General features: G+C 40.9%; 1 protein-coding gene across 2 annotated transcripts in view; it reads left to right on the top strand.

Annotated features, from left to right (window-relative positions):
- The first annotated feature begins 495 nt into the window (after positions 1-495).
- KCTD20 (potassium channel tetramerization domain containing 20) overlaps positions 496-9,397 on the top strand; it is a 28,007-nt gene continuing 19,105 nt past the window's right edge. For both annotated transcript variants that reach the window (XR_010561378.1, XM_065403498.1), the window contains exon 1: positions 496-545. The gene's annotated coding sequence lies outside the window, so the exon portion shown is untranslated. The remainder of the gene's footprint in view (positions 546-9,397) is intronic.

The raw sequence follows: 9,397 nt of genomic DNA, 5'->3' as shown, positions 1-9,397 counted from the left end.
AAAGGACCAGGATACATCATTGCATGTGTGTGTGCGACTGCATGATTCTGCCCTCTTCAGAATTTGACTCTTAATTCCTTAATATCTGGATTTAGCATTTGTAGTGGGAGAGTGGACTAGGGTATGTTGTAAAGTGAAATTGAAAACCTAACCCTAGGGGATTAGGAGCTGCATCTTTCCTGCCCGGCTACTAGTGGAAAACCAGCATAAAACAGGTGTCCAAGAGAATGTTTTAAAACGTCAAGCTTGAAAGAATGTTATTTCTTAGCTATCTGGCCATATTTAAACTAAATGTACATATTCTTGCATATGCAAACATTCTGTCTCTCTCTCTCCCCCTCTGGTGTGTGTGTGTCTTCTCTCTCTCTCTCTCATATATGCTGGGCAAGGACTTTTAATTTGAAATATTAACATGAATCAGACATCTGGGTTTTAGGGGAGGAGCATTTGTCGCTGCAGCATAAACAGTTTAAACTCTGGAGCTTCTTTATGACTTAGCTTTTTCCTTTTTTTAAAGGTGGATTTCAGACTGCATAGAGCTGACAGTAAGTAATTTGGGTATATTTCATTTGTCTGTCATAATGAGTGTTTGTATGAGAGTTTTACTCTAAGGTTAGAATTAGAATCATGCATATTTCTTTCTGTTGTTTTACAGTTTTAAATGCTGCAGTTAGAGGCTAGAATACACGACTTTTCAAAAATAGGTTGCTGCTGTTCTGGAGTTTTTCATAGAGATCATATAAAGAAGGGGTTTCCCGAAATGTTAATTTAAAATCTCAGCCTGAAGACTAAGATATTTTTATGAACTGAAACATATTAGGTGCCGATGGTTACTAAGGAAGAGAATGTAAAAGAGAAAATACCATTTTAAAATATAAAGGGATTTTAAAAAATCCTGCTTTATGCTATGTTGAAGTATAACTTGAGTTTTTCTGTAGGCCATGTAAATAGTTCTGTTATAAAATAGGTGGATCACAGAACTCAGGATAAAACACCATGTTATTGATCCCCTCATGATCCTTTAGTAAAAAGCTTTGATGTGAGGGTTTTTAGGTTTATCCAGTAATATAAAGGTATAGGATTGTTAATTAAAGTCCCTGGTTGTATTTCTGACCTCACTTACACCCATGACTGTATATGTGAAAGCAAAATTGTGTCAAAATATGGCCAAAACTCTTACATTTGGAGCAGCTCCATTTTCACTGGTCCTTTCCCCATATCTAATAATAACCCAGGTACCTTTTCTGTCTGGTTGGGAAAGAGGTATCACTTTCTGAAGTGATGAGGCTAACTTTACGTGCTAATTTATTTAAAAGATAATTATTTCACATAGTGATTGTTACAAGCATTTATGAAACTCCCATTCCTGTGGTAGGTAGATGCTCTTTACAAGGGTCAGGCTTAAGAGCAAACATTTCTCAAAGGATTAATCCCCAAATAATTTAAACAATGGAAACAGCCTTCATATGCTGTTGCCCCTGCACCCCTCCACGCATCATTGGTAGCACACTCAGTTCTTGGGCAGAGGTAAATGTGTGTCGCAGGATATTGACCAGGTGTGTTACTGAGGCATTTTGGGGGGCATCCGGTATAGATCACTGTCAGACGTCCAGATGGAGCTTAGTCTGTTCTAGTTTGGCAATATCTGTGATCCTGTGGTGTGCTTGTTTTGGAAAAGTTCCCAGTAATCATAGAAAGGCAGGGGCTGGAAGGGACCTTGGGAGGTCATCTAGTCCATCCCCAACACTGAGGCAGGACCAAGTAAACCTAGACCAGCCCTGACCGGTGTTTGTCCAACTTATTCTTAAAAACTTCCAGCGATGGGGATTCCACAACCTCCGGTGGAAGCCTGTTCCAGAGCTTAACTATGTTTATAGTTAGAAAGTTTTTCCTAATATCTAAGCTAAATCTCCCTTGCTGTAGATTAAGCCACTACTCCTTGTCCTGCCTTCAGTGAACATGGAGAACAATTGATCAGCGACCTCTTTCTAACAGCCCTTAACATATTTGAAGACTGTGATCATTCCCCACCTTCAGTCTTCTTTTCTCAAGACTAAACATGCCAGTTTCTTTCATCCTTTCCTCATAGGTCATGTTTGAGGATAATGAGGTAGCTTTGAGGTTGTTTCCTGCTTCAGCAGCATTCTGAATAGATAGCGAGCAGTGCACTGCATTTGCCAAGGCCAGAGAAAACAAGGTTGCAGTAATTGAGACAGGAGAGTTTAGCTGCATGGATGGCTAGGAAAGGCTGTACTTTAGCTACATTATACAGAAAGAAAATGCAAGCTGTAATCATAGCCTGTATAGGAGGACCTACAGAGAGGTCGATGTTCAGGACAATGCTCAGCTTATGGGCCTGAGAAACAGGCAGGATTGTGGTGCTGCCCACAGTGATTGAAAAAGGGGGTAGGGTGGAAGGCTTGGGGGAAATATCCACGAGGAAATGGCAGAGAGGCAGGCTGAGATTTTAATCTGGACATTAGGTAACAAGTCTGGAGTGGGGTGGTAGAGCTGTGAGTCATCAGCATAGGGAGGTAGTTGAATTGGTTTGTTGATGAGATTGCCCAGAGATAAGGGGGCCAAGGACACAGCCCTATGGAACCCCCATAGAAAGCTGGAGCGGGGGTTGAGGAGGATCCTCCTAGGGACATGGTGAAGGAATGATTAGAGAGCTAGGAGGAGAACCAGGAGAGGACAAGGGAAGACAAGATTTCAAGAACAACACAGTCAGTGGCGTCAAGGAGGAAGAGGATGGAGTACTGGTTCTGAACTTTGGCTAGGGAGAGATCACTGGAGACTTTGGCAAAAGCAGTCTCAGTGGTGTGCCCCAAATCTCTGCCTTCCTGAAACCTTCCCTTCTCGTTCTTATCGGACCCTCCCTGCACTCTCCAGCCTTTTCCCTCCCAATATCCCCAGTGTTCCCCACTCCCAGGTAACCTGGATCGCCTCCCCAACCTACAGCACCAATGCTGGGCCCTCCACCCGCTTTTCCCCATTCCCAGTCTCCCACTCCCCCAGCCCACACCACTACTAGTTCCCAGGAGCTCCTATTCCTGGCTCCCTCCCTCCTCTTCCTTCCACTGTACCGACCTTCCCTGATTCCCTCTAGTACTAATCTTCCATGCACCCTCCCCTTCCTCGCACTGCTTTCAGTCCTCCCTGCTTTGTGGCATGCCAGGAGTACCAGCTCCCCATCATCTTCTCCCCTCCCACTGCTCTCTGCTCACTCTTTTCCCAAGCACTCCTGAAAGCATAATTAGTTCTATACAATTAGATAAGTCCCAGTTAATTTTCATTGTGTGTTAAGTCCTCCTTCTGATCATGTGTTGCCAAGAAAACGCTGAAGAGTCTGTTCCCTCTGTTTCTGTAGAGAATTGATGTAACTCCCATTAATAATAATAGTTTTGTGTGTAAATCATCCAATCATCAGTGGGAGAACGGGGTGTTTCAGTGTTAAAGGTAAAACTGGCCCTTAAATCATGGTGTGGCCGTGCTGTGTTAAACCACTAAAGCCATATTCCAGACCATAGTTTCAGATTACATTTGTAGAAACAGTGAATTTCTATTAGGACTCAAATAAATGAGAAATGCAATAAACTTTGCTAACAGTAAAGTACTATGCACAGGATAGAGGGAAACAATCAGGCATTTCATCAGACTTTAAAATGTAAAGTCTGTTGCCAGAATTTTTGGGATTTACTGAAATTGCATCAATCCTGGTGGACATTCTTTCCTTCTATAATTCTAACACTGTTGGCAAAATGAATCCACTGTGTATTAATAGAGCTCTTTCATAAAAAAGGAAAGTCATTTTGTATTGTGTGTGCATGCTGCTTCATACTGTAAAAGTGCCCTTTTATTACCTGGTTGTGATTGTGAGTGTAGTAAAAGAGAAATTTCAATGTGCCATCTAGCGTGTATCTGAAAAAATCTGTAAAAAGAGTCATTGTAGTATCAAGATATATTTGAGATGTATCTTTTTTGGTTGCTTCAGATCTGATTGCATGAATTATGAGAGAAGAGGAGGATGTGCAATGTTTTGTACATAAAAATGTGCTCCAGATAATTTTTGGCTGTCATGATCAGGGTCGTAACTAATAATTTGCAGTTTGTACATATGTTGGATCTACTGTTCCTTGATCTAAATTAATATATATATATGTGTGTGTGTATGTATGTGTGTGTGTGTGTGTGTATATATATATACACACACACACACACACATTTAGGATATATATATATATCTCCTAAAGTTCACACCCAATATGCTCATTAGCCTACTGTACTTATTAAAACAAAGCAACCTGTCAGTCACCATAAAAGATTCCACAGAGAATTAAACATTGCACTTTGTAGTATATGCCTATCTACAGGACACTTGGGGTAACTTCTGTCGTTAGTTCAAAAGAGAAGGAATTAAGAAGCAAGGGCTATGCCACTGCTGTTCTGCTTGTGTGTAGAGATCTGCACATGATGGAGAGATTCACTTAATGTGAAGTACTGTACCATCACAGCGTTCCACAAAAATGTGAAAAATCCTCTATTTAAAGAAAAAAATCCACCAGCCCCAACAATGCCCGGCAGTATGCCTGAATCTGAATCCTTCTCATGCTGTCAGATATTGCTTATGGCACAAACAGGGCGCTGCCATCACTGTCTATCCTGGCTGCTCATTGCATGTTCTCTATTAAGTCACCTAAGTTTTCCCTCTCTCCGTAGCAGGTGACAGAGAGATTCTTTTGACTGGCCCCTTTTGGGTGTTCTTCCAGCTGCCCAATGGCACAACTGCAGATGCTCTGGCCTTATTCTTAACACATGTCCCAAATATTTCCATCTTCTTTTTTGGTTGATTTTAATTTTGAATCGTCATACTGTTAAAGTATGTAGTATTAACAAAGTTTTTTCTCTGAGAATTTCCTAAACGTTTATAAACATTTAACAATTGTTTAGTGACCAGAAGACCCTGTGGATCTGAAACTGTTCAGACTGTGGAACTTAGCTGAAAATAAGGAATACAGTTTGAAAGCAGAAGTCAAAGACGTTGTAGGTCACAAAGCAAAATAAAATTCCTTCACATAGCTCACATGTGTAAGAATTTGTTGTCCAGAATTACGAAGCATTCTAGAGAGGGTATTGTGTAATTTATGATTGTGTAATGTTCATAACAAGGCTAAAAATGGAAAAGGGCAGCATTACAGGGCAGGCATATCGAAGGCAAAAGGTTATGTAGTGGCTCTGCGATTTTTTTTTAATTATTGAAAGAAGTTAATTGTTTTTAAATAGTGAATATTTGAAGTAATTACATATTAAATATTGGGAATAACAGTTGGCAATAAAAATATGGGACTGAAAATATAAAAGATCAAACATCAATGTTATTGTGTGCACTAATTGTGCAGAAATTTCAGTAACAGTAGCTTCAGATTTGTAACAAGTCACTTTTTTGCTGAATGTATTTGAGAGGCAATTAGTTTTTTCTGTTTAATGATAGCTCCACTTACTGACTGCAGGCAGAGAATCAGTGTGATTTACACACTGCATAATATGGTGTTCCTGCAAGACAAAAACCTCCCTCCTCTATTAAAAACCATATATTATTGACACTGAACATGGAAGCATGGACTCACTTTTATGCTTGAGTGGATAAAGAATGCTAGGTTCATGTTTATTCTGACTAGCCTTTATGTATGATAAATAGAAAAGCAGCCGTTTCTCCCTCTTTATTAGTTTGATACAATTTACGGTGAAGATTTGTTTTGCTAATGTAGTTTTCATATGTATCATGTATAATTATTATTTTTAGAAAGGCTCTCCATCGTGGAGCACAGAAAGGAGCAAAGCAGACCAAAAAGAGGGAAGTTCAGAAAAAGTAAGGAGCAGAAACAATATAGCAGGTTTCGATTTCTCCCAAGCCCACTGAAACCCCTCTGCACCAACTCCATTTTGTTTGTTATGACTCCAGGGGCACCCAAGGTGCAGCCTGAGAACCAATGCAGTCTGGTGGTACCTCCAGTTTCCTATATTTTAGCTACTAGATATATGATATGATATGATATGATATGATATGATATGATATGATATGATATGGGGAGTCTAATAATTTTAACCAGCCAAAACTCCAGAAGTTTGATTCTGATCTAATTTACATCAGTTGAACTCCATTGGTTTCAGTGGAGTTCCGTCTTTTTGACATTGGTGTGAGATCAGAACCGGGCCCCTGATCTGCTATTCCCCTCTAATGGAGCTGTGCGTGTGTAAAATTTTTTTTTTTAGATCATATTATGATTTTATTCTGTACAACGATCTGGAATTATTTCCCTATAACTGCAGGCTCAGAAGACAAAGTTGATGAAGGGGAGGGATAGCTCAGTGTTTAAGCATTGGCCTGCTAAACCCAGGGTTGTGATTTCAATCCTTGAGGGGGCCATTTAGGGATCTGGGGCAAAAATCTGTCTGGGGATTGGTCCTGCTTTGAGCAGGGGGTTGGACTATTTGACCTCCTGAGGTTCCTTTCAACCCTGATATTCTATGATTCTATGACAAGCAATTTCTATCTCCCTCTCAAGGAAGATATGAGCATATGTTATGGTTGTGCTGTGCTCATTTTTTGACTAACAATTTTGTGAAAATGAGTGCAGAAATTGGGCTGCTGACAGGTTGCCAAGATGGCCTTTTAAATAGCAAATTTTAGGTCCCCCTGTTTTAATTCCACTTTCTTGGTTTTTCATCACAGTTTTCTGAATCCCATCTTTCTCCAAGAAAAATCTGTTTCTGCAGTACAGCCAAATAATCCATATCAAAAAGGAGTTGTTGGGCTAGCAGTTTATTGAAGCACAGATCAGCACAACTGGGGGCAGGGCTGATGTGGGTGATGACCTATTCGCCACTGTCAAATGGGGGAGGAATGTGTAACCCCAGGCTGCACCACACCTCTCTGTAACCCACTGAAATCAGAGGTAGGGCACTTACAATCAGCCAGTGGGGCTTGTTCCCTCACTCTTGGCCCTCTCTGGAGTGGTCCATAAACTTCACAGTTCCTCACCGAGACTCCCCGCCATTCATGAGGTTCTGCTATACACACTGGAACTGTCTATTTTGTCCTGCTGTCAGACCCTGGGTTTGGAGTTCCATTTTATCCTCTCCTTCCCATCCAGGTCTTTCTCGGGCCTGTTGTTTTGTAGCTTGAGGATATATTCCTTCTTGTTCTTTTGCCTTTCTCTCCCACGAGTTACAGAAATCATTTATCTGCCACAGCCCCTCAGTCTTAAGTGATGCTAACTGTTATCACCCTCTTCCCTTTGGTCCCAATTGTGCTATATATAGGCATAGCCTTGTGCTGAAGCCACATTGACCCCTGGAGACCTCAGGGAAGAATTCCTTGCCATAGTTCTCCAACACACAGGGGGAGCACTGCTACACCCCTTCAGGGGGTGCACTATACACCAAATCTCCACCCGCCTGTGTAGTCAGCCAGCTGTGCTCACCACTGCTTCACGGACTGCAGTTGTGCCTGGCTGCTGAGCAGAGGCTCAAGGGGTACGGGCTTCCCCCGGTGTCACATCAGAAACCAATTCTGTCGTGTTTACTGCTTCCTCCCTAGGTATAGATACAAAATCCACAAAAGTGGCCTCAATACCAATTCTTGCGACATGCTGTTCCTTCTATATTTTTTCTCATTCATCTTAACCTCTCGTGCAATCTCCCTTTTACTCTCCAAACTAGGAATTGTAAAGGCATAGCCAAATGTGCAGCTTCCTTTCATTTTGGCATGTTCTCAGGATGTGTCTTAGGAAATTACAGCAAGGACAAACCTTTAGAAAGACGTGCAATTAGAGTACACATACATTCCTGTTCTAAATTGTTATGTAGTATAGAATTAGGTCAGGCACACCCATTCTAAGTGTGTATTTCCTGCTTAACTCATGTTTCTCAGCCTACTTCCATATGGAAATTTCTTTGGGGATTTAAAGGGACACTGTCACCTTAAAACTAAGATTTTGTTTTATTCATCTTGATTACACTTTAAATTATTAAGGTTGGAAGAATTTTAAATATGAGATTGTTTCTTTGTTGCCTCTAGCATCTTGAATGGTGAATTAAACTAGTCACTTTCACTGTTTTTAGTCAGTTTTACTTTTCCTGCTGTCATGCAAAAAGCACAGTGCTTCAGTGCCGGGGCGGGGTTGCCCCACACTAGGGAAATGTTTAATTCCAAACAAAATTCAGTTTAATTCATGAAAAATTTCCATGAATTTTAGGTTTTATAAAACCTCCTAACCTAAACCACCTGGTAATGTGTTTTTAAAAACTATCAACTAAATATCAAATTTGTATTGGGATAAGGAAGAAGGACATAGTATCGCTATGAAAATAAGAGTTGGCAGGAGACAGCCGGTCTGCACTAGGTTTTTATTATCTTTCATTTTATAAAATACTTTGAATGAAGATAGAGCCTTGCATGGATACAAAATTTGTATCTGCATCCGATCTGCAGACCATGTTTGCGGATATCCGCAAACATGATGCAAATATCCATGGATATAAAGCGGATATTTTCAGATTTGCCGGGCTCTAAATTCAGATGAACTTTTGTTGCTGGATATTTATTTTTGTGAACATACTGTAACTATTTTCCATTGCCACATTCTCTGTTTACAATTATTTTTTATTTCACTCTGTAATAGGTGGCCCAGTAAACCCCTCTAATATCTGTGTGAGGGGACTGTGTGCTGTGGGGTGTGATCCCTAATATCACAGAGAGCAGGGAAGAATAGTGTAGTAGAGGCAGCTAGCCATTCCCCCCCCCCCACACACACACACACACCCTTTCAATGTGCAACAGGGAAGATCCAAATGGAGGGAGTGACGGGTTCGGTCACAGAGACCCCCTTGGGACTGTCACCTGACGTGCTGGAATTACCTCTGAGCCCGTTTTCCCTGCCAGCTTGAGACTCCAGAACCCTGCCTTGTTGAGCCAGACATGCTAGTCTGCTGCAACACAGACCCAGGTCTGGTCCACGCCCCCAAAGCTGCAGACTTTAACCAAAAACTGCTCAGCAGGTCACCTATCTCCAGCACCCAGACACCCAGCTTCCAATGGGATCCAAACCTCAAATAAATCCATTTTACTCTGTATAAATCTTATACAGGGTAAACTCATAAATTGTTTGCCCTCTATATCACTAATAGAGAGATATGCACAGCTGTCTGCTCACCCAGGTATTAATCACTTACTCTGGGTTCAAAAATAAACAAAAGTGATTTTATTAAGAATAAAAAGTAGGATTTAAGTGGTTTCAAGTAATAACAGAACAAAGTAAGTCACCAAGCAAAATAAAGCAAAACACGCAAGTCTAAGCCTAATACATTAAGAAACTGTTTACAGGTAAAATCTCAC

This window comes from Emys orbicularis, chromosome 4, assembly GCF_028017835.1.
Source record: "Emys orbicularis isolate rEmyOrb1 chromosome 4, rEmyOrb1.hap1, whole genome shotgun sequence".
Taxonomy (NCBI): Eukaryota; Metazoa; Chordata; order Testudines; family Emydidae; genus Emys; species Emys orbicularis.
The sequence above is the reverse complement of the archived record's forward strand: the minus strand, read 5'-3'. Positions and strand labels throughout refer to the sequence as shown.